The sequence below is a fragment of the Ciconia boyciana genome, chromosome 7 (genome assembly GCF_034638445.1).
Source record: "Ciconia boyciana chromosome 7, ASM3463844v1, whole genome shotgun sequence".
NCBI lineage: Eukaryota > Metazoa > Chordata > Aves > Ciconiiformes > Ciconiidae > Ciconia > Ciconia boyciana.
In genome coordinates, this window is record NC_132940.1 from 46,915,944 (window position 1) to 46,939,864 (window position 23,921).

Below are 23,921 nucleotides of genomic sequence, written 5' to 3' on the forward strand. Positions count from 1 at the left end.
GTAAAGAGTCCGGTGATAGTTTTTGTTGGTGTGTGTGTTTATTTTTGCTCAGGGGATGAGCTAGAGAGGAGGCAAATAACTACCCCCAGAAAGCAAGGTGGTGCCAGGCAGGTGGTACAAGAAGTGGTGCGGAGTCACCTGCCCTCCTGCAGGCAAGGATGTCAGTGATTAGCACGCAGAGTAGTGTCTGAAATGAGGCTGCTGTGCCTCCGTGGCTGGGATCCAGCTATGCAAAGAGGCACACAGGGCACGTCACCCTCCCAGGTATTTACCCACATACCTATGGCCAGGCTGTGAATTCTTCACTTCAGCAGGAGCCAACGCCCACCGAAGCCAGCAGGAGTCTGGCTCAAGCGAGGGATGTAATTTTGCTTTTTAGTTACCAAGTATTGCATCTAACTGAACCTGCTGCAGGGGAGAAAGGCTGATCTTAAGCTGCTAATTCCTTGTTTAGATGTGACTTAAAATAACTGGCTTTGGGGAGCAGCAGTGCCTTCACTGATGCCAGTGAGAATTGTCCTCCTGCCAACGCTGGCTGCAGGTCCCAGAATTACCACTGAGAATGACATCAAAGGCCCACTATCCCATCTTTTCCGTCACGTGTTGAAGGACCGAATGAAAACCAACAGCAAGAGCTGCTCTGAGCCACCAAGAGCTGGAGAAGCAGACTCGGTTTTAACTCCCCTCCCTGTCTCATTTCAGCACAAGCGGTCAGTTACTGGTTAGCCGAGCTAAGGGGCAGGGAATGCAGCCGTTGAGAGGTGATCATTAAACATGTCACGAAGAGGGGCTATTACCACAATTAGTGCCGATGAGATGGGATATGGACGCATGAGCTTCCCATTGTTTTTTAAATATATCCGGTTTTCGGTGGATAACCACTTGTTTGTCAGCTCAGGACATCCATAACTAGCTCTTACTGTCACATTTTGAAATTTTAGCTCATGATGGAAAATAAAAGCACGTAGGGGGAGGTGTCACTAAAAGCAAGTGATGAATCCTGGCACTGTCAGCATTTCGGATGGCGTGAACACATCTCCATGCACTCAAGAGCTAGTAATCTGTATCCTCGTTACTCATCATCATGTGTCTAACCATAACTATGGTTTTAGTTACGTGGCAGCAGAAGCATGCATGTTGTTTTTCAAGTATGAAAAGGCCTTTTCCTTGTGGCTGGAGTCTCCTACGCTAATTTGCCAGCCTCTAAACTTTGATCCTAGTCTAGTGTAACTGCTGTAAGAACAAGGGCTATGTTCCATGTACCACAACAAGCGATGAAGACAAAGAAAAAGGGCAAAGGTGATGGAGAGCAGGGGTTACAGCAGCTGAGTTGGAGCATTTGAGTTATGTCTTGGGAACAGCCTGCTCCAGATAAAGTTGTTCATGAGGACTACAGTTCTTGCAGGAGGGGAAAAATGAGAATTTTCAGGGGACACCGAAGGTTTAGTTAAACAGGAGGATTACCTGTGTGTTGGCCTCTCCTGCCTTGGCACCAGTTTTGTTGTGCTCTCTTAAAAGAGCTGTTGTTGAAATGTCGCACCTTCTTCTTGAAATGGCAGTGGCAGTTCTCCTGCCTGCATTTCCAGCTGGGCACAGCTGGGCCGCTCCGCAGACGGCACTTCAAACATGACTTCTCTGGGACTTCTGTTAGCCAATTCCCATGATATCATAGCATATATATATTTCCTAAATCAAGGACTGGGTTCTGTAGGCAATAAGTGTCTCTCAAAAGCCACATTGTAAGCCTAAATTTTTTAAAAAATCTTTACTTGCGCCACAGAAAATCTAAAAAACGTTAATAGCAAATCGAAGATTGCATCCTCTGCATTCTGGATTCGGACCCTGTCAAGATTTCAGGCTTTGTTTATACAAGCACTGATGTCTTATTTGCTGGGGTTTTTTTAGATGAAGAATAGTTTTTCTTTTGTACTTGTCTCTGGTAAATGAAACGTAGGAAAACCACAGGTTCCCCCAAGGCTGACTGTGAGGGCTAGAAGCGCTTTGGGAGCAGTGTTTTTCAGCAGGTTGGGAGATCATTTGGTGCCTTAGAATTAAGAGTGTGGCTATTTAGTATTCCTCCAGGCAAAAGATATTACTAAATATAATATCAAACTATTAAATAAGGGTGATGGGGTGTAATCTGTTCCACAATGCATGATTCTTTGTATGTTTGCAGAATAGTACTAGTCGACTTCTAAAATCAAACTGCAAGCTGGATTTTTTCCTCGCTTAAAAAATAACTGCTCTTTTCATAGTGTAATGACCATGATGTTGATCTTCAGTCATTACACATTACCTTCAGTGCTGTGTACTGAGGAGGAGATGGATGGAGTAATAAAAAATTATAAAGGGCTTCATGAATTGGTGTTGCAAACTGGTAAAGATAGAAATAAAGATGGATCAGTTAAGCATCTTTTTTTCCAGGAGTTTTGTTCTTTGAGATAGTCAGAGGAAACTTAATAGTGCTATAAAATCTGGTATCCCTTGCACAAGAAAAATAAGGAGGTAATAAGGAGAGTTTAAAGCTTTTTAAAATAAGTTTCTTAATAAATATTAGTTCTCAATGCTTTGTATCATGCTTTCTTTGCCTCATCAGGAACAAAGCAAATGACACCTAATGACAGTTCTTCTAGCTGATCATATCCTAAAGGCAGCCAGATTACACACATTGATTAGACATTCCACAATATACTTTCAGTAACTACATTCATTATTCACTATTACATTTACATCACTGTTAATTACAGTATCACCAGAGTAGTCTAGTTGTCTATTACAGATTTAAAATCTTAAAAAAATAGTGCTCTAATTTATTCTAAGAATACTGTATGCTAAACCAGCCCTATAGTTTGCAGATATTTCTAGCACATCAGCGTACTACAAAATGAATTGCTTTTATTGCTTTAACTTAAGAGATGCAATAGAACAGTAAGTGTATGATGACTTAGTATTTATCAGGCACAAGGTTTTACATCTATGCATATTTTCAATAAATTAACAAGACTTTTATTTAGGCCTCCAGAAAACATCATTCATTTCTACTTGTTTACATAAGAAGCAATTATTGCCAAAGCCTCCCATGGTAAACAGCAATACCTTACTACAAGCAAAAATAATGCTGTTGCCTCTGTTAACATCCTATTCTGGAAGAAAAGGGAGCTGACTCAGTACGTGCAATTGAGCTCTCAGAACTGTCTCCCAGGAGCAAAACAGGTTATTTGAGAACATGACCTTGGTGAGCTGTGCTAATGACTATGATTTAAATTTCCAGGCTTTTGTCTCAACTAGAGAAATAGATGAGACAAAATGCCTTTAAAAACAACCCAAGTAACACTAAACAAAGTGCAGATACAGTTTAAAAATTTTACAGTGAGTAACTAGGTGATCACTAGCTAAAGTATGTCCATTTTTTCCCAAGCTGGCATAAGGATGAAAGCTTAATATATTAAAAACACACTTTTTTTGTTCGTTTGTTTATAGGAGGTCTCTGTGAATACCTGCATTATTGTGTTGTCAGTTGACAGCTGGCTGCACAGGAATGCAATGGTCCTTGTCCGCACTGAGTACTGAGCATATTGTGTCCTTCTTATGCTTAATTGGCTCGCAAAGACCAGCCCAAAATGTATTTTGTGAGTTATTTATGGTTTGAGAGGATAAATTAATGTTCGTTGTCTTCTTGCCAAAGGTAATGGATACTTGGACTGGGATTAGAACTCCTTGGCATGGGCCGTCTCCAGAAAGGTCCAGCATACAGTATTCAGGAGGAAATACTGCTCGTGTTTAAGCTGGATCACCCTTTCAGGACTTAAGACTTCTTTGAATTATGATGTTCTCCTGCAAATGTAATAGAGTTTTGGTCTCCTAAGGGAAAGATTTAGGGAACAATCCCTTAAAAATATTCACTGCACATACAAAGTATTTGTTGTTTCTAATTTTTATAGGCATTTGCATATATTCTACTTTCATTTCTTAGAAATACTCATGTCTTAGAAATTTCAGAGGAGAGAAGAGGTACAGAATGCAGTGTTTTGAAGAACCTGCATATGATCCATTAGCTGATCAAGCAACCATTTTGCAGTGATGCAGATCCGGGTACACAGATGTCCTCTTTATGTGCGGCTAAGCAAGCATGGATGTAGTCTTCCTCACGCATGAACTGTCTTCCTTAATCTTAATCCTTCTAATCCTTAGACCTTTCCTGTGTCAGGTGAGGATGAATGCTCCATGTGCTCCCAAATATTACCGGCCTATTTTCCCTAAACCCAAACCACCCTATATCTGAACTCAGAGTGTTGTATCACTTTAATCATCAAAGAGATCACACTGTCTTTGGTTATTTATGCCTTCTTTGATTTACTTCAGAATAATGCCAAGATGTAGGAGGATTTTAAAATCATACTTGCATTATTCCACCTTCAGCTATGAATTCGTGAATGAGACCTTTCTCTTAAATCCTCCCATCTTTATTGTCTGCATATTTTCTTTTTATTCTCTGTACATTTTCTGATTTTACTTGTTACTGTGAGTGCTCAGGTTTATATGCTTTCTAATGCTTTCTATATGCTTTTTATGCTTTCTAATATGTTTTCTAATATGCTTTTATAACACAGAATAGAATGTTAGTTTGTATTTAAGTACATTAGTATTTGATTTAGAATTTATTTTTCTTTGTTTTTAAACCAGTGATCCCTTTCTCTGGTCTTGCAGTGAGATAGCCTTAAAATGTATTGAATTTTGCAATTACTTTTTAATAGGCATATAAAATCTAGCTGCTAGCGAAGCTCTGTTTCGTTGCCTGCTGTTTCTGATACCAGATTTTCAATATCTAAGTAATTGCTATGCAGCAAAGGAGTATGTCCCTCACTCAAAACTTAAATAAACCTCCTCTTATCATTACGGAGGGGTAACTTGAAGAGCAAAGGTTCCCTTGAGCAGTAGGTTGTATGGATTGTCTGATGCAATCAGTAAGGAACAATGTAGATGTATAATTGAGCAGATCTGACATTCTGCTCAGTATTGCCCAGAAGAACCCAAGGATGTATAAGCCCCTGAATAATCCCTGTTTTTACACATGTACAAATGTCATAAATGAGGCTTTAAGGAAATAGTTACCTTTTTTTCCCCTTCCATCCACTACCAGCATGTCTCGGGTCTACTACTCCGCTGCTGCGTAGCTGCAGTGTCTCCAAAGCGCTCTGCAGAAGTGTGATGGACAATCTGCACTAAATACAACAAACCATTGCCTTGCAGGTGTCAAGCAGCAGACAGCCTGGCAGTGATCAGCATGGCCTACAAAGCTATATCCCTAACTTTTTGAAGGATTCACTATTTCAGCTTAGTGAAATCAGCAGGATGGCTTCCTTTCCATATCTCTGGCAGGGGGAAAGGAGTTGCTCCCTCCTATACAAAGCACGCTGAAAGCCATTCTTTTGAAGTTTCACAATTTTATCGAAGCATTGCTGTACTGCACTACAAAGGAAACCTAAGTGTGTTCAAGGAACTTAATTTTTGCAGACTAAATTTCACGGGTATTAAAATGATTGATTTGTTATGCCAAAATGAAATCAGATGCAGGTGTTAAGATGCAAACAGCCCCAGATTCAAAATCAATTTCATGTATGAATTCATATTGCAGTTTGAATAATCAGACTCTCAGTGGATTGATCAACAGCACCTTGGTGTCTGTGAGTCACAAAACACTTGATTTTTACACACCAGACCTGGGACTTACTGCAATAGCTTTCTTTTTCAAAATATATTCTATACTTTTGGTTCTTACACATCACAAGATAGACAGTACAACTGCCTGTTTGTATACAGAATTCGCCCTTGTTTTTTTCCAGGAATAATTTCTCTATAGTTAAAGGTTCATCTTCTGATGAACCTGCACTGTATGCATCCATTGCTTGAACAATTTCACAGCTTTCTTCATAGTTTAGGCAAGACTCCAAATCGTTTCACTCCTACCTTTATAATTCTATATTAATTTCCAGTATAACCAAGTTCAGTATAAATTAATTCAGTACTGTTACGCTTAGTCACAACTTTGTGTCTGTGTCGTGGTTTAGCTTCAGTCGGCAACTAAGCCCCACACAGCCGCTTGCTCACCCTCCCCCCTGGTGGGATGGCGGAGAGAATCGGAAGAGCAAAAGTAAGAGAACTCGTGGGTTGAGATAAGAACAGTTTAATAATTGGAAAAAAAAAATTGTAATGAAAACAACAGGAGAGAGAGAGAACAAAACACAGGGAAAAAAAGTGATGTAACCGCTCACCACCCACCAACTGATGCCCAGCCAGTCCCCAAGCAGCGATCGCTGCCCCCAGCCAACTCCCCCAGTTTCTATACTGAGCATGACGCCATATGGTATGGAATAGCCCTTTGGCCAGTCTGGGTCAGCTGTCCTGGCTGTGCCCCCTCCCAGCTTCTTGTGCACCTGGCAGAGCATGGGAAGCTGAGAAGTCCCTGACCAGTGTAAGCACTGCTTAGCAACAACTAAAACATCAGTGTGTTATCAACATTATTCTCATCCTAAATCCAAAACACAGCACTATGCCAGCTACTAGGAAGAAAATTAACTCTATCCCAGCTGAAACCAGGACAGTCTGAAATTTGGTCTGCTCTGAAGCATCTTTGTTATTTATCTCTACCTAATATCCCAGAGAAAGAAAATGCATTCATTCACCCTCTCGCTCCTTCTCAGCTTGGAACTTTTCCTGCTGGTTAGGATTCTCAGATTTAAATGTTGGAAGTAATGTTATACAAATGTGATGGGGTAGTAGTGACTAATTTCATGAAATTGTTAAACAGCCTTAGACCCTCTCAAGACAAAAAAGCAAATGTGAGGGAGAAGTTCCACCATGAATGTGGTTTGCACAGGAGACAGGTAAATGGGGGACTTTTTCCCAGAAGACGTCTCGGCTACATTCAGGCACCTAATTATGTCATGGTGTTTCCCAAACGGCCAAATACTAGGTAGTTTACCTCAATTTTCTCAAATAACCCCAAACATCCAACACACACAAAAGCCCGAATTTAAGCTTCTGTTTTGGAAACCCTTGGCCACATTTGTTTCCTGGTTGAAGCCTTAGACTGTAAAATGGTTTTGTTTTATGAAAACTTTGCACAGTAGTTGACTAAACAAAACCCATTAAATAAAAGCAAACTATCAGAAGCCTTTGCAGCATTCACCTGCTACAGCAGGAAAGTGCTCTTGGATTGCTTTAGCCACTCACTGTCACATTACAGGGTTTATAACTACCGGCTCTATCTGTAACACTACTTTACTGTGTTTATTTATTCAGAATTGCAGAAGAAAGTAAGTCTGTCCTGGGAAGTGGCTTTTTTCCTTCTTCCTTCTCAAATATCAGGTGGACACAGGGTAATCCAGACAAATGTGGTGAGTCTTACTATGGTGGTCTACAAAGCAAAAGGGCTCTGTGGCCAGTGGTGCTTTAATGAAGAAGCAATCTTAAATCTGTGGTGTGCCCAGGAGACCCAAGGCTGGAAGGTGTGTGGGTGGACTGGGCTGCAGCATGCCCAAAGCATCCGTGCCCATGGAGCAAAGCCCAGGCGCACAGCGAGGTGCCAGGGAGCCTGGCCTGGGTGGCCACTGGTGTACAAGCAGTGTGGAGGGCTCAGACATGGACTTGGACCTGGACTTGGATGTTTTTATGGTCTATTTGATTATTAAATTGTATTGTAAGACACTGGTTGCTCAGGACATCACTGTCTTTGGAGCCCATAGGGATCACCCCAGGTCACTGTTCATTCTTTGATGCTTTTGATTCCTCTTGGCTGCTTTTGACACTGTCTGCTCCACTGTAACGTTTCGTTGGCCTAGAAAATGACAGGCGGCTTTTGAGCAAGAAAGTTCAAGAGCAGAAATAAATTCTATTTTTAATCCTGTCTCTGATTTTCCATGGGCGACACAATTTCTCATAGCGTGGCGGTTCCAGGGTGCGGCAGTGTTGCAGTGTGCCTTGCAGCTTGTTTTACAGATCCTAACCCATTTACATCCATTTACATGCTTTCCCTCAAGTTGGAAATTTTAGTTTTGGGGAAGTTATCATACTATTAATACCTGAATGGCACTCTGATTTATCGCAGTAGGTTGGCAACGTATCTGTGGTATGAGAAAATACAAGAGAGGAATTTAGAGAAGTACTCAAGCATTGACAAAGCTGAACTGTGTCAAGTGGTGATAAATTTTACACTGCAGCCTTGATGACCTTATTATTAATGTCATCAATCTCTCTCTGTGAAAAGTGGCTCTGGGCATGCCCATATTACCAAATGTTCTACTAAATAATTAATCATTTGGGGCATGTTGCCATAGTTTGCTGCTTTCCAATTTAATCTTAGCAACTTATTCATTTGTTCCTTTATTTGGAAACAAAAAGCTTCATGGATAAAAATTAGTCAAATGTACTGATATGTACGTGGAGACTATATGTATGTGTACTATTTAGCATTGAAACCTCATGCTGCTTGCTGTAGAAATGTTTTTCCATCTTTTAAAACAACACCCCAAAATTAACAGTTCTGGGAATGATCACTTCGGAAACACAAGCTGTTTCTGCTGCCAGCACCCGCATCCCAGCTGGCTCTCCCTGCCCCTTCAGTATTAGCTCAGCCCTCTCTATGTTTGAAGAGGGCATTGAAAATGCCACACTACCAGGATGTCTTTAGAAATAGAACATTACAATGCCAGTTTGGTTGTTTAATTAAAAACGTTCAGGGATATGAGTCCCTTTGTTGAACTGGTTATTTTTTGTAGCTAAAGCAAAGTAAGTGTAATCAAACAGTTTAAAAATGTTATCTTCTTTTTAGTTAAAATTCATTTAATTTAGAGTAATACTGTATTAATTTGCAGCATTCACTTATTTAATGAGTCATGGAGAAAGTTTGCTAATCATAGAGTCATTTATTTTTCACAAGTTTGAAGGCTACAATGAAATATATTCTAGCCAGACCACGAGCTTTGTCCTACCCAAGCCCTTCTTTAATTGCCTCTGTTATTTCACATAAGAAGTCAATTTGGTTTTAGTTTAACCATATGTACCTTCTTGAAGCACTTAATTTTGTTTGTGACCCTCCAGGGATTTTTAGCTAAAAGCTCTCACATCTGTTATATCTATGACACTGTTGGTTTTTTTCTCCCCTCTAGCTTCTTCCCGAGTATCAGCAGGCAGCAGCCTGCTCATCAAAGATTAATGCCAACCTTCCACACATATTTACCCATTCATAGACGCTCCTCTTTCAGTGTGGCTCGTAGTTTTGTTTTTATTAATTCCCCCTGGATATTAGTTAGAAATGGCCAAATATAACATTGGCTTTCTGTTCTCTTTCCTGGTGAGTCAGTTGACTGTACTTCCAAAACAGTATTTTCATAAGATCACTTGCAATCTTCCCTGCTATTTACTACTTGCCATTCATTCCCTGTTGCTGATCAAAACATATGGCAGTGGTTTTTTTTCCCCTTGACTGGATGCCTGAAACTTTTTAAAAGGGAAAGTGAGAATAGCTAATGAGCTTTTCCTTCCAGAAATTAAAAAAAAAATAAACAAGTATTTGTGAATACATTAATGTGGTTAGTAGGAGCCATGAATGTTTTCACAGCTACTCCTTCCCTGCCTGAATGCTCTAGGGTGATACAAGAACTTCTTTCCTGCCTTTAATTGTGCTATTGTGCCTTTTTATTTAAAATATAAACCAGCTACTATTTTAACTTGTCATTTCCTATCAACGTGCGTAGCTTGTATAGGAAAGGTCACCATCTCCCACAGTCACTAGCGTATGTGTCTTGTGGAGTTTAAATTTCCAGTTATAAACATAGCTTATCAATCATTTTATAGCTGACTATTGTGTCTACTATAAATCCCCAAATTCTTTGGTTTCCTTATGGGATGCTCAGCATAGACTCATACAAGAAAAGTGTTACAGTGTAAATGACACATTACAGCAGTATCTTCCAAAGACCTGCTCTGGAAAAAACTACATTTAAGCAAAAAGATGTGGTAAAATTCCTGATATCATGAAAAGTTTTGCCTATGCTATATGTAAACATCAGGAATCTATAAAGAAGCTCAATACTGAATACATGTAGGAATCTGTTTAAATCAGTATGTTGTTGTTTGTTTATATATGTATATATTTTAAAATATTAGGTGTCTCTAAATTTGAAGTTGTTTAATCAGTGTGGACTGCAGATAATCTTTCACCTCTGATGCTCAGCTGAAGTAGGAGCCACGGGGATTGCCAGGGACCAGGCTATCCAGCCTGGGGTACCATCTCCAGCAGCCGCCAGCACGAAACAGTACAGGGGAAAATGGAATAAATGTCGTTGTAGACTAATGGATTGGACACAGTTTAGTCTTTTTAATCATAACTCCTTAGATATTGGTTTAAACACTAATGCATGAAAGCTTCAAAACCTGTTAGGATTTACTAGTTCGTTCTCAGTATTTTTGTTGTTATTGGAATGGCTTACCCCTATCTAAATTATCTTCAGATAAGGAATGCACTGGGCAGCATTTTGGGACATAAATGCTCTGTGATGAATGTCTGATTCGTGGTCCAGCACACAGGAAGATCCTGGTGGGCTTGGTCGGTCGGTATTTGCAGGGCAATGAAAGTATTTCAGCGGCTTTGGTGTCTGTAACAAGCTTGCAAGCTCCTCAGTAACAGGCATGGAGTACTAGTTTGGATAACATGGCTGTTATCTCACTCCAGACAGTGTCAGTAAGAACTGGGGCACATCAACACCGAAGGCTTTACAATTTTTCAAAAAACATCTTGCTGGGGTGGTATTTCATCATGAACTCCTCATTTACCCTGAAGACTATTAGGGATACAGCCAATAGCTGTGTCTATTTGGAATAAATATAGCTAGTTACACAGTTAGCTTTGGGATTTCAAATAACTCAAAAGTTCAGGCAAACTTAAAACGTGCACATTGATGCACCCTGTAATAAAGGTAAGGCTGAAATACAAAGTTTACAACAAATCCATATTTGGAGTTAAAGTTTCTTTGGAATCTCCTGCTCATAAAACTTGATAGTATTCAGATCTAGCAGTTTAATAAGGGTCACATTTAATTTCAAGTTGTGGGTTCCATGCATTTCTCAAAGTGAGACTTTTGCCAAGGTATTTTACTGCTTAGCCGCTGGTGATTACCTGGGAGCAAACAAGAGAACAGGGAGTTCAACATGAGATCTGATGCTGAGCAGATGAGCTCTGCACTGTCTGGTGCTTTATCTCCCATCCTCCTGTATGTAAAATCGCTTTTGTAGTTTTATCCTGAACCTTCCTTGCCTTGAATGAAATGTGAAAGATTGCACGGCACAAATCTAGGACTCCTTTCCTTGTGCTAATATTCACATTGTATTTGTTAAGTTTACTCCGTCTCTACTGATCTAAGTGAATCCTTTGGCAGAAAGCCACCTCAATTCCCTCCTGTTGCAGAAACACCTACATTTTCCATCTTTGAAAAATGAGCTTCTCCCCCTTCCAAGTCTGCTTATCCTTTTTCACTTTTTCCTGTGGGTGTGAAACTGTTTTAAACATAACCTCTCCATACTCCTACCCATATCTCAGTTAGCATCACTCTTGCTTGGGTAGCTCATGACCTTTACAGCTCAGATAACTCCTGTGGATAACGTTTTCCTGCTTTTCAGAACTGTCAGCGGCCATCTCTTCTGCTCCAGTTCTAAACACTTGGAAGCATTTTTTCCAGTGACTGAGGTGACTGATTTAGTTGGTCTTTGGATTAGAAGTACGTAACCTGTTAATTTGCTTTCAGTAAGAGTCAGCCCCACTCGAGGGCTCTGCAGATGACCATAGATGTCAGCAGCGCTTCTTCCTCTGAAACGTTGTTATCTGTGAGGGGAAAGGAGGAAGGGCCGTTTGTGGGATATACGCTATGTGTGGTGGTCAGCTGCATAGTTTATAAGTGGTACAAAGTAACTCACTGCCTGATGTAGGTAAGGTTGCGTTCAGACTACTGCCTTTAGCATTGCAACCTACTCTCCCCTTCCTTGCACCGTGCAGTTCAGATCGCTGGGCTGCTCAGCCCTAAGGGCTGTGCGAGAGGAGCGCTTGACCTGCACGTAGGGAGGAAAACAAACCTAGCCCTTCTGGCAGTGGTGGCTGCCACCACTGCAGATACAACCACACCACCCGCTGTAATTAAATCTTTCTTCTGGGCTTTGAAACATTCTTCACATATGTTGTTTTTATTTTACTTATCTTTGACAGGTGCTCATTTATTTTGTCTTTCAGTATTGCATTATGCTGGTTAAATTAAAACCTTTAATTCTGAAGGAACATTTGCAGCATCTGGATGAGTCAATATTGATAGAAGAGGTCCTCAGTAATTGTTAAATAGGAACCTAGCTTCGAGCAGTACTAACCAAAAACTTGCTCCAAGTGATGCCAGCTTTGATGACAGTCAATGTGAAATGAGCGGTCTTTGTTCAGTTCTGTCAGCAGAGATCCACGTCACAAACCTCTGCAGCAACTGCCACTAATTAAACCTTCCTTTAAAACCTCAAACCTTAACAGCAACCTCAAACTCTGAAGTTCTTGCAGCATTTTAGAACAATGTCGCAAGCAGCTGGGCAGGCAGAGGAAGACAGCTCTCCCCAGCATGCAGGGGTAGCGGTAGGGACCGGCTCTCCGGTGTGTTGTCTCACCGTGGCCTGCATCCTCCAGAGCTCCCCGGTGCTTGCAGCAGATGGGGTCCGACCTTGTACTGCCAGGGGGACCCTGCTCACAGCCCAGGCACACGCCTCTGGCCGCCCGCCACTGCCGCAATTCTGACTGACTCTTCAGAAGGAGCTCTAGAAATTCAACACTTGACATAAAAATAAGTCAATCACGAGGCTGGTAAAAAAAATATGTATTAATGTGCATCAGGGCTCCAGCCAAAATCTGGTAACAGTGCATATTCCTGCACCCAGGGCAAAATTAACTTTTTACATAATCCCGACGGTTCCGCAGTTACCCATCACTGTGGGAGCTCGTCTCAAAGTAATGAAATTTATGGCGGACTAGAGGTAATTAACAGGCGTTTTAATAGAGATGAAGAACACCCAGATTCAGGTAGGAGGAGGCCGGGTGATTTCCAGTTGCGGTGATCCCGGCAGCCCCCGCCCAGGGCTCGCCGTGCCCAGCCCCGGTGGCCGCCGCGCCCCGGCTGCCCCTCGCCTCACATCTGCGGGAGAGCGGGGCGGCAGCCGCGCAGGCGCAGTGGGGCTGAAGCGCGGAAGGGTGCCGCGGATGACGCAGCCCGGCACAGGGGGCGGGCCCCTCCCCGCCCCAATGGTCGGCCCCGCACCCTCGCCCCGCCCACCGCCGCGGGTGACCTGTAGTAACCCCGGTCCGGCGTGGGCTCCCCCCTCACCATTCCTCGGGAGCCCGGCCCCGCGCGCCACCCCGCGCTGGCCAACCAGGAGGTGCCGTGCCGCATACGGAATGAGGGCGCCCGGCGGCGGCGGGCTGCCGAGCCGCCGCTGAGCCCAGCCACTGGCGCGGCGCGGCGCGGCCGGGGGCGCGCACTCGGGCCGCGGCGGCAGGAGCGGCCGCGCCGGGCGGATAGAGGCGGCCGGCAGCGTGCGGGCGCCGGCCGCGGGCGTCCTCTGCGCCGGGGCCCGGTGAGTGCGGGGCTGCGGGGCGTGGGGAGGCCGGTGCGGGGGGTGGCTGCGTGGCCCTGCGCCGCCGGGAGCGCGCCTGGCCCCGTTGTGGTGCGGGGCCGCCGGAACGGGCGGGCGGGCGGCGCCCCGCCGGGCCTCCCGGGGCCGCAAGGCGGGGCGGGGTGGCCTCCTGCCGCCTCCGCGGGGTCGTCCGGGCCGCGGTGGTGCTGAAGGGGCCCCGGCGGGGTGGGGAAGCGGGGGGGCAGCGAGAGCCGCCCTCGGCTCGGCTTGCGGTGAGGGGCGGCCCGGCTGCGCACCGCCGGGTCCCCCTGCGGCGGCTGGTCGGCCTCGCTTGCCGCTGTGAGGTGATTACTGCCCTCGCAGGGCGCCGGGGCGCACGGGAGCGGCTTGCCGGCTAATTAGTGAAATAATAGGCGCTTTTTTCTTCTGCTTTTCTTTGTCTTTTGGCTGTTACGTACGAGGAGGTGGAGAAAGCACGCCGTGAGTCACCTAGCCGGCCGGGGCTGGGGCGAGAGGGCTGCCCGCCGCGGCCTCGGCCCGCCCGGCAGGTAACCGCCCGCCGGTGCAGCGTCGGGGGACGCCGTGTCCCAGCCGCTTAATTGGAATATCCCAGATTTTGGGTTTTGCTACCGAATGGGCGTTTGTGCGTAGTCTTCAGTCTCGACGTGCAGTTTATGGTCTGTAAGTGCGTGTAATGCGAAACCAGCACAGTTGAAGGAGGTACGGATCAGAGTTTCCGGTCATATTTTACTATTTTCATTCTGATTTCTAGGGGTTTGATGCTAGATTTAGTGCTGAGGTACGTTCCCTTCGTGGACTTGCTCGGGAAAGGTAGCAGAAGAACATTCTTCACTTGAAGCGTATGGGAGAGGAGCAAACGTTAAAAGATTATTTTAGATAGTCCCATAAACAGCATGAGGTTCAGTTTGTGGGACCCATGCAAAATCTTTGGGAAATAAGCAAACAGTAACCTTCAGAAAAATTAAAACGGTGACTTGAATAAAAATAGTTGTAAGGTAGTTTATGAGCACTGCTAGATTTCATTTAACTTGCTGAAGAAATAACCCCCACAAAACATGTAATAATTATGTACAACAACTGGTATATAATTTTTTTAAAATGAAAAGTACTGCCTTTTGTTTAGAAGTACCAGATTCTAGAACGTGTCTTTTTTTGGCCTATGAAATGGATTTGATAACGCCAAATGTGAAATTTTTGTATTTAAATAGCCTCACTCTCTAAATTTAAAAGTGCTGTTATCAATACAGGATTTGTAAAAAAGAGCAAAACCAATGATAAATTATTTTGAGTACTTTTAAAAGTTTATTAAGGGTAAGGGCACTCATTTTTACTGAAAATATTTTTACTGAAAATATTTTAGAATATTATGGAAGTCTTAAGGAATATTTGAGTTGACATGAAGTTCTTTTATTATATTGTTCTAAGCATCACGTAAAGAAAAAGCACAGAATGAAACCAAAAAGGCTTAGTGGGACTTTTGTCTGGTTACATTCTGGTGTAGAAATAGTCTTTCTCCAGAGTGGACTTAGCATCTCATTGTGCAAAAATTCACTGTGACATATGATTTTTTTTTTTTTCCTTCCTGGGGGTAAAACGTAAAAGTCAGAAATGGTAGATGTGTTATCAGGTCTTAATTATGTCCTAAGAGAAAGATAATAATCTGGGTGCACTCATAAGACTTTATACTCATAACCATCTGCACCACTGAGGGAGCAAGCACATCTCATTGTATTTGCCTGTCCTGTGTGCTTTGAAAAATTAAGGAAAGGCATTGTTAAGCCTCGTAATTCCTCCTTGTCCTGTGGATTTATGCTTCAGGAATGGTTGAAGCTAAACATTGTGACTGAAAGAATAATTTTCTTTGTAGTTGTTCAGCATGTTTGTTATTGTTAGTCCCTAGAAACAGGAGGTAGGTCCAAATTTCATGTTTTGTTCAGTTTTGATGGCTGGCTGACAAACTCGAGTGAATCTGATGGATCTGCTGATCGAGGTGGTCAAGACTTCTGAAACGTGTAACACGTTCAGCCTGTGGTATGGATCCAGTCCCTATTGGCTGGTTAGGAAAGCAAGCTTCTTACTAATGGAAACAGAATCCCTTGTAGAGAAGGAAACCTACCGAATTTATTCTAAAATAGCCTGTTTGATTCTCAATAAGCTGTCACTCTGTTCTGAAAGTTGTGCCATCTCCAAGTGTCCCATTCCACTCAAAGTGATTGTGAAGATGATAAACCTCAGCCTCAATATTATTATGTGTATTTCACAGTCGTGTATCTGTTGGTGTACTGTGATATTTGGAGAGACATCTAGCTTACAGCTGTGGACAAGGGTAGGCTGTCCATACCTGAGCATGTGGAGTGCTCTGGGGCTTTGACAAAAGCACTATTAATGTCGTGAAGTGAGGTGTCAGGACTGTGGTGTGTTGAATCTAGTTCCTCTTTTCAGAAGTGCTGATGGGTAGTTCCTGTCTTCCCCACTCCATCTCTCTTGCTTGGAGGATCCTCATTACGTAAGACCCCTGAGTAGAGCTTGTTGGGCTGAGTATGCTGCTATGTGTAACTTTGCAATTTGTGACACTTATCATAATGAGAAATGCCTATGAGAAATAATTTCTCCAGTCAAGAGATCTGGTTCAGCCTGAAGCCTAAGAAAATCAGAATGGTATTTCTTGCTGAGCCAGTGAGCATTTAAGCCATTGATTCCCCTAGTCTACATTTAGTGCCCATGTAGGACTTTTAGTCCCCCTTTCTGTAGACCAGTGAATGGTTTGAGCCACAGTCATACTAAAGACCAAATTTTTATCAGTGAATCATCAAGACATCTGGAACAAAGCAGCACACAGGGCTCTGGACAAAATACAAGAGAACTATGGATAAAGCATTCTTGTTCAAGGAGATCCAGCTATGGGGTAAATTTCCAGAAGGTAGCAGGAAGAACTGGATCCCGAATTATTTAGAAATCTACATTTTCTGTAAAAATGTATGTTCCAGTGGAAGAGTAACTAAACTAAAACCTGCCCTGACAAACAAGCTGCTACTTAGACTGCTGTGGTGACAAAACCAAACGAATAATGCAGTCTGATGCTGCAATGTTACCAGACCTTACAGACTAAGTGTAGGTGGCCTGAATTCCACTCAAGCCCCTTTTCTCAGTCAGTGGAGAAATCTAGGTGGTTTTGGAGAGCAGTTAGGAGAATTTACGTAAGATGCTGAATGGGGAGCTGCCTGAAAGCCAGCTAATAAGAAATGGGAGGCAGAAGGATTTATGTGGAATTTAGGCCATCTGAATATGGCCCTAAGATGCGACTTAGTACTACTAAGTAAGGTGTATTAACACTAAGAAGACTTGGCTTCAATTTCTATCCATTTCATCTGCTGCTGATTACTAAGCAAATTTACCATTTAAACAGCTGTTTAAGGGTGGGGGCTTCCTGGCTTTGTTTCCTGGCAGGAGTGACCCCTTGCACCAGCACAGCCTGGGGCCAGCCTGGCTGGGGAACAGCTCTGCCGAGATTGCCCTGCCGGTCGTGGTGGACAGCAAGCCGAGCACGAGGCAGCCGTGTGCCCTGTATTAACAGGAGCACAGCCAGTAGGTCAAGTGAAGCGATTATCCCTTTCCACTTGGCACTCGTTAGACAACATCTAGAACACAGCATCCAGTTGTACAGCCCCCCAGGACAAGGGAAATGTTGATAAACTGGGGTGAGTTCAGTGGAGAGCTACCAAGATTGTCTTGAGGTGTGAGCTTTTACCTTGTGAGGAGAGGCAGAGGAACTGTGCCTGTTGATGAGCCTGGAGAAGGGAAGGCTTGGGGGGCCCTTCCAGCACCTATGGGGAGGTTTTCAAGAGTGTGAAGCCAGGTTCTTCACTGTGGTGCGTGGTGGGAGGACAAGAGACAGCAGGTGTGAATTGAAGTCAGAGGGGTCCATGTCTATAAGGCATTTTTCACCCTGAGGTCAGCCAAGCAGTGGCACTTGCTGCCCAGAGAGGTTGTGCAGTCTCCTTCCATGGAGGTTTTCAAAATCCAACTGAATAAAGCCCTGAGAAGGCAGGTGTGATCTCATGGGTTGACCCTGCTTTGAGTTGGAGGTTGAACCAGAGGCCCCCTGAGGTAATTTCCCACCTGAATTATCCCGTGGCTCTATTTAGTTTCTACCCACGGAGCAGTCGCAGTGGAAGTTTCTGAGCCAGCTTATTTAGGACTGCATGCGGTCTGGCAGTGCAGGTTTACTCACCATACTTGAAGGAATATAGCAAGCACTCAAGCCAATCTTAAGCAGCTCTCAAATGGCAGGACTTTGTTTAGCTATGCAGTTAGAGTTGGAAGAACTGCTCTTCATCTCGAGATCCTGATCTACATCAGGGTTTGCCATGTAGTAAGGCCTGAAGGGCTCTTGAAGGTTTCAGTACTCTGCTTCGAGATACAGTTTGGGATCTAACGATTTTGAGGATGTTGAAGGAAATTACCGGGACAAGGCCATATCCTAATCACACCTCCTGAATGGTTATTACTAAATCCAGGACTATAGGGGAGGGGGGAAAGTGCAGCTCTCTGAAGGAAGCTCAAATCTTATTCTATGTTACCTTCTAAATCAATTAGAGAAAAGTTGTTCAAAATTCAAAATGGTTTTAGAATCAGCCCGTTTCAAAACTTGCAACAGTCTTTACTGACCCTTGGGAAGGAATTACTCACCTTAAGAGAGCCTGCAGCTCACGGGAAGTCAAGGTGCTGACCCAGTGCCTGTAATCCCGTAGGAGGAGGTGGCAGCGGTGGCAGTTTGTCAACACGTGTGCATTGGGAAGTCATGTTTCTCTCAGTGGTTGTCAGTCTTGTTAATTACGAAGATGTGCTAGTTAATTACAATATCTGAAATGGGACAAGCTGGCTTCTCAGTTTTATGGGTTTCCTGGATAGGGAAGATAGGGTTATTGAAAGTTACTGATTTACGGATTTTCACTGTTGATAGTGGAAAACAGCAATAACAAACTGCAAGCCTTTTTCCATTTCACTGAAAAATTGGAAACCTAGTGCTTTGTTTTTTTAGGTACTGTGTAAATATCATCCTTACCCTGAATGCTTGTGTTTACTAGATGAAACCAGTATGAGACCTGGAAGGGGAAAATCGATAATAAAGATTAGAAGTGGCTTGCTGAAGATTAAGTAGCAGAGTAGCAGTAGTACTGCACTGCCAGGTCTAGTTCCCCATCTATTTGCTGTGTTATGTTACTGTCCGTGCAGAACATTCTCTCCTCCTGTGATAAACTGATAAGGATACTGGGAACTGAAAACTATGTAAAAACAGTTTTTCTGCATCTTTAGAGGAAAGACTTTTCTGCCTTTCCCTTACTGTTGACCAGGACAGGGTGTGGAATGTGCCTCGTTCAGGTTGACTACTGAGACACATGAGAAACCTTGACCACCTGCAGGAAGGTTTTGCATGGGTTCTTTGCATCTTGACCAGAAGACTTCAGAGCACTTAGTGCAGTATCATACATCAGTGTGCATGATGACATAAGGTTTATTGGTTTGGACATACAGTATGATTTCTACCAATCAAAGTTTTAAGACAGTATCAGAATATAGTCTGTGAAACAGTGGAGCATGGTCTGCAGTTGTTTCACCAAACAATTATTAAAATCAAAGTTTATAGTCTCATTCTGTGAGAGCCTATGAAAAATGTGGAAAGTTGAGCATCTGTGGTTAGTTTTTAAAAGTTAGACGTGTGTGTAATTTGTATTTGGTAAAGAGGATGTCTGTAGTCTGCGTTTTAAGTGTGTGGGTATGGAGAAACGCGGGAGGGAACAGGAGAAGCAGGAAGTGACAGCTTTGCATGAGGATTTAAGTGGTTATGTAGAGATGCCTCTGCTTTTTTTTGTAAGGTTTTTGCAGATTTTGTAAGGATTTATATGTTTGGTGAGTGCTGAAGAGGAGAGAGGTAAGACAACAGGCATAGGAGGGAGACAGTGGTCCCAGTAATGCTTGGGCAGGGAACTTGATTGTCTATATGGCAAAATATGGGTTCAGTCTGTTCCACAGCAGTAAGTCCACAAACTGCTTGGAAGGTTCTGTTGCCAGGGCTTGTCAGTCATTTTTAGCTGTGGTTTAATTGTTCTGATGAAGTATTGCTGCACTGTATTGTTCTAGGGAAGCTGTGAATAGAGAAATGATTTTCCTAATGGACAGCTTTGAGATGCCTAGAAAATATTTTCCAGTTCTGCAGTGCTGGTAACTGTGTAGATCTTCCCCCGCCCCCCCTCCTTGAGGGGGAAGATGCTTATGGAGTTTTTTATCTGGTTCTCTTACAATCCGCACAAATAGCGTAACCTGATAACATCCAATACTTTCAAGAACAAAGTACAAATCCACTTCCCAATCAAGCGTAGCAGGGCTGTGACCCTAGTGTGTGAGTGTCCTAGCCACAAAGCCAAGGCTGTTAGTGGGTGTTGGAAGGTGGTATGAGGGTTTTTGATCAGGAACGCTAACTAAAATAGACATTCATAAAGAAACTTGTGACAACTTTTGTTTTCAAAAATCTGTCATTTACCAATAAAATAAGTTTTACTTAAAAAAAAAACAAAAACAAAAACCAACTCTGTCCACATTGTGTTACGCATTCACATACGCAGTTGGGGCCAGGTCCAGGGTGTGAAAGAATGGAGAGATCTGCTAGCCTGACTTTTTTTTTTCCGCTATGCATCCGTAGATGCATATATATCTAAGATAACAGAGTCTAAGAGTACAGTGGTTGAAGTTGTATATATTTTAATTACATACTTAGCTTAATCTTTCATGATCTTTTCGGGGATCTTTTTAAAATGCAAGACATAATTCTTTTGGTTTTTGAAATGTTAGTGGCTTATGAAACAAATGAAATATTTTATTTATATTCTTCTTCTAGAAATATTTAATAGTTTATTCTGAACTTCTGATGTGTCAACTTGTATTAATATAATGTGACCATCTGTATAACACAGGCAAAATAATTTTGCCTGAGAATATTCACCAAATTCCTGCAAATGCTGTTGGTACTATGGCACCTTTCTTTTTAAAAAAGATCAATGTTCTTGTTTTAAAAACTTAGTGGTGAAGGTTCTACCCAGCCAGGTACTTCAATAATTTGGTCAGGTGTACATAATCAGAGTCTAAGGGTGTGTTTGTTTTCCCTGAATAGAAAAACAGGATTCCCTTCTGCCAAAAACTTCATTTACCTACATAGTATTTGTACACTGATTCTGAACTACTGGCTTGAATTACCTTCTGTGAGGACTTAGTTACCTCCTCACCTTCATCCCCCTCAGTCCGTATCTGTAGGCACTGGATGTTGTCCTCTGATTTTCAACACCTGTGTTTGTAAGTTTTATTTTTAAGGGTGACACATAAGGACTTGGAGCTGAGGACCACGCTTCTTTAATGCTTCTTCACATAGAATAAAATGGCCTCTGATTTAATGAGTTCTTTTACGTTTGTTTAATGTTATGCAATTGTTGGGCATGTTCATAACCGATCCTGCCTTGCTTTGCTTACAAAAAGAGAGAGAAGAATAAAAAGAGAGAAAAGGATATTCGTTCCAGTGTGATGGAGGAGAGAGGTTGTCCGGATACTCTGTTCCTTCTAAGGTTAGAAAATAGGATGATAACTCAAATGAGCAGGGTGGGCATCCTTACGCGGTTCTTAAATAAATTCCAGTGCTGGATTTTGAACAAAGGAGTCATTTCCCCAAGCAGTATAGAGATAAAACCTAGATAAAGTAGCTCTTTAGAAAAACACTGAATTTGAAATATTCTCTTTTTCCTTTACTATTTCTTTCTTTTGTAATACTGTATTCCCCACTGCCCCTAGAATTTCAGAGCAGCCAAGAGAAATAAAAACCTTATAAAGTGGTTTGCAGTAAAACAGCCTGCTAGTCTTTCTGTAACTTAAGCTTTTGTGTGACTCCCTGCGGGTCACCCCCCCCCACCCCCCACCCCCCACTATTTGAGTGCAAAGAAAGAGTGCTGTCTGCCCATAAATACATGGGGGAATGAGGTTGAAGCAGTAGCAGCTGAAACCTGCTTCTGTGGTAGCCTTCCCTGGACTTCATAAAGTGCTTAGTTCAGGAACCATTTTGGCCAGCTTTGATGTTGCAGAGAACAGGACTGTGCATCTGTGACAAAGGCGGAAAAGTTCCTAAGTAAGTGGCTTCCAGATGACATTCCTTTTGGCAACTTGGTGTTTATAGTGTCATGCTTATATCCATAGGAAACAGTTGTTTAAGTCCTGTTTCTCCTGATTGACTGTGTGTGCAGCATTCCTAGTGTCTTATAAATTACAGTTTGGTTTAGTTTGAGCCTTTTTGAAATCTGGAGTTAAATAAGCCAAGTAATTTTTTAGTGTTAGGTTCTGAAAAATACTAGGAGAAAGGCAGTTTCTGTGCATTGCAGTACAATTGGGGTATATGTTCAAATATACCTAATCTTAAACAAAGTATTTCTGTTAAAACAGTTTAGGAGTCAAGGGTAATCATCTGTAAACCTGTGTGTTTAGGTGATGGGATTTCACAGATACTAATGTCAGCAGTCTAAGAAACAGAAGACTATGCTTTTGAGCATAGATTTATAACTTGTGGCAGAGGTAAGATTACTAAAAGTGTACTTGAAAATTGCATATTCACAGATCTTTGAGCGAATTTCATTTCTCCCTTTCTATTTGTGCTCAGGAAAAGCTCCACAAGTTATTTTCTGCATTTATATAGTTGCTGGAGTGAAGTAGTGCTTTCGATATGTCTGTCTTAGTTGTTGCGGAGAGGCTCACTTCATGAGGTATAAAACACCCAGTGAGTCTTGTGCAAGTGTTGCCTTGAGGCAACACTTCCTGGGTCTGTGATTTTTATAAATTGCATTCCTGTTGCTTTTTTGCTGTGTGGCTTGGAGGGGAATCTCTTCGTTATATTGAGAGTGAATGTTGCAAAACACAGTCTGGAGCATGCACGTGGGTTTGGGAACAGCAGTCTTTCCCTGAAAAGGTGGCAGTCCCCTCTGAGGGACTTGTGACTTCCATCACTGGCCAGAGGAGAGGGATTGCCCCTGTTCTGGAGATGCAGTCACCACAGTGGAAAGTGGTGGAGGAGAAAAGCAGATGTTCCTGTGGAAACTTCTTCATTACATTTTTTTTTGGTAGTAAATCCCTGTAGGTGACTAGACACAATGTTGTTAAAAACAAAACAAAAAAACCCCAAAAAAACCCAAACAACAACAACAAAACCCCCACCAAACCCCAAGCAATTGGAACCTGAAAATGTATTTATCCTTCAAAAGAGAAAGTTTATTGAAAATGTCGACAGCTCAGCCTTTCAAATTAAGTGGTGAAACATCCCACACTATCACTTTGATAGCTTTGATCACACTGTGGGTGTCCTTATTCCTTTGAAATGTATTGTAAAATTCCTCTTGAAAGTATTGTTCATCTGGCTGATGTTTTTCTTGTGAGGAACTTCTTTAAAGACTTGAATAAGTCCTTTACTTTTTCTTCTGAAGCCTATATAATGATTTTGTTCTCTCAGATTTGCTTTGTTACTTGAGTGTATTAATCTGCTGCTTGGTCTTTAAAGAGGTTCTGGCTTAAGGTTATCCCTAACAAAAGCCTGTCAAATATAGAAGAAATCTTACAGAAAGAAGGCAAAGACAAAATACATGGGCTTACCAGATTTTGGAGCTGGCCACCTGGTATTTTTTGAAAAATGAATATAGGGTGGTAATAATGGGTAATAATTTTTACTGTCATACTACATGAACTCTAATTCATCTAAAAGTAAATGAGAACATTTTTATGCATGTATAGCTTCTGCTAGAGAAAAAAACAAAAGCACCTTTACTGCTAAAAATATCAGGTATTGTTATGTTAGATTTTTGTTCTGATCTGACAAATACATGACTAGAATACAGCACGCAACCAGATTGAATATAGGGCAACAGAACATCTATTTCTGCTTTGATTTCTAAGAAACAAACAAACCAAATCTGTTCACTCCTTAGCATTTCAGATTTCCCAGAAATTAGAGAACTGATCTAAGGCTGTATTTTGTAGTAGAAAATGCCATATCAAACCATTCTGGTCGTTCCCTTCCATTCAAATGGAAAGCAGAGTCTGCCTCCCAGTGGAAGTACTTAGGAGGATTGTCTTAAACATTTGGAAAATGATTGTAGGAACTTGGGCAGTGATAAACTGGCAGCGATAACCGGGCTGTTGCTCCACTTCTCCAGTAGCCAAAGGTT

General features: G+C 42.4%; 1 protein-coding gene across 8 annotated transcripts in view; it reads left to right on the plus strand.

Annotated features, from left to right (window-relative positions):
• Positions 1–13,455: 13,455 nt before the first annotated feature.
• The window catches only part of ACSL3 (acyl-CoA synthetase long chain family member 3), a 52,447-nt gene continuing 41,981 nt past the window's right edge, over positions 13,456–23,921 (plus strand). For 2 of the 8 annotated variants that reach the window (XM_072866345.1, XM_072866346.1), the window contains exons 1-2: positions 13,456–13,653; positions 14,115–14,373. The gene's annotated coding sequence lies outside the window, so the exon portion shown is untranslated. The remainder of the gene's footprint in view (positions 13,654–14,114; positions 14,374–23,921) is intronic. The other 6 variants (XM_072866340.1, XM_072866339.1, XM_072866342.1 and 3 more) reach the window with 4 other exon arrangements.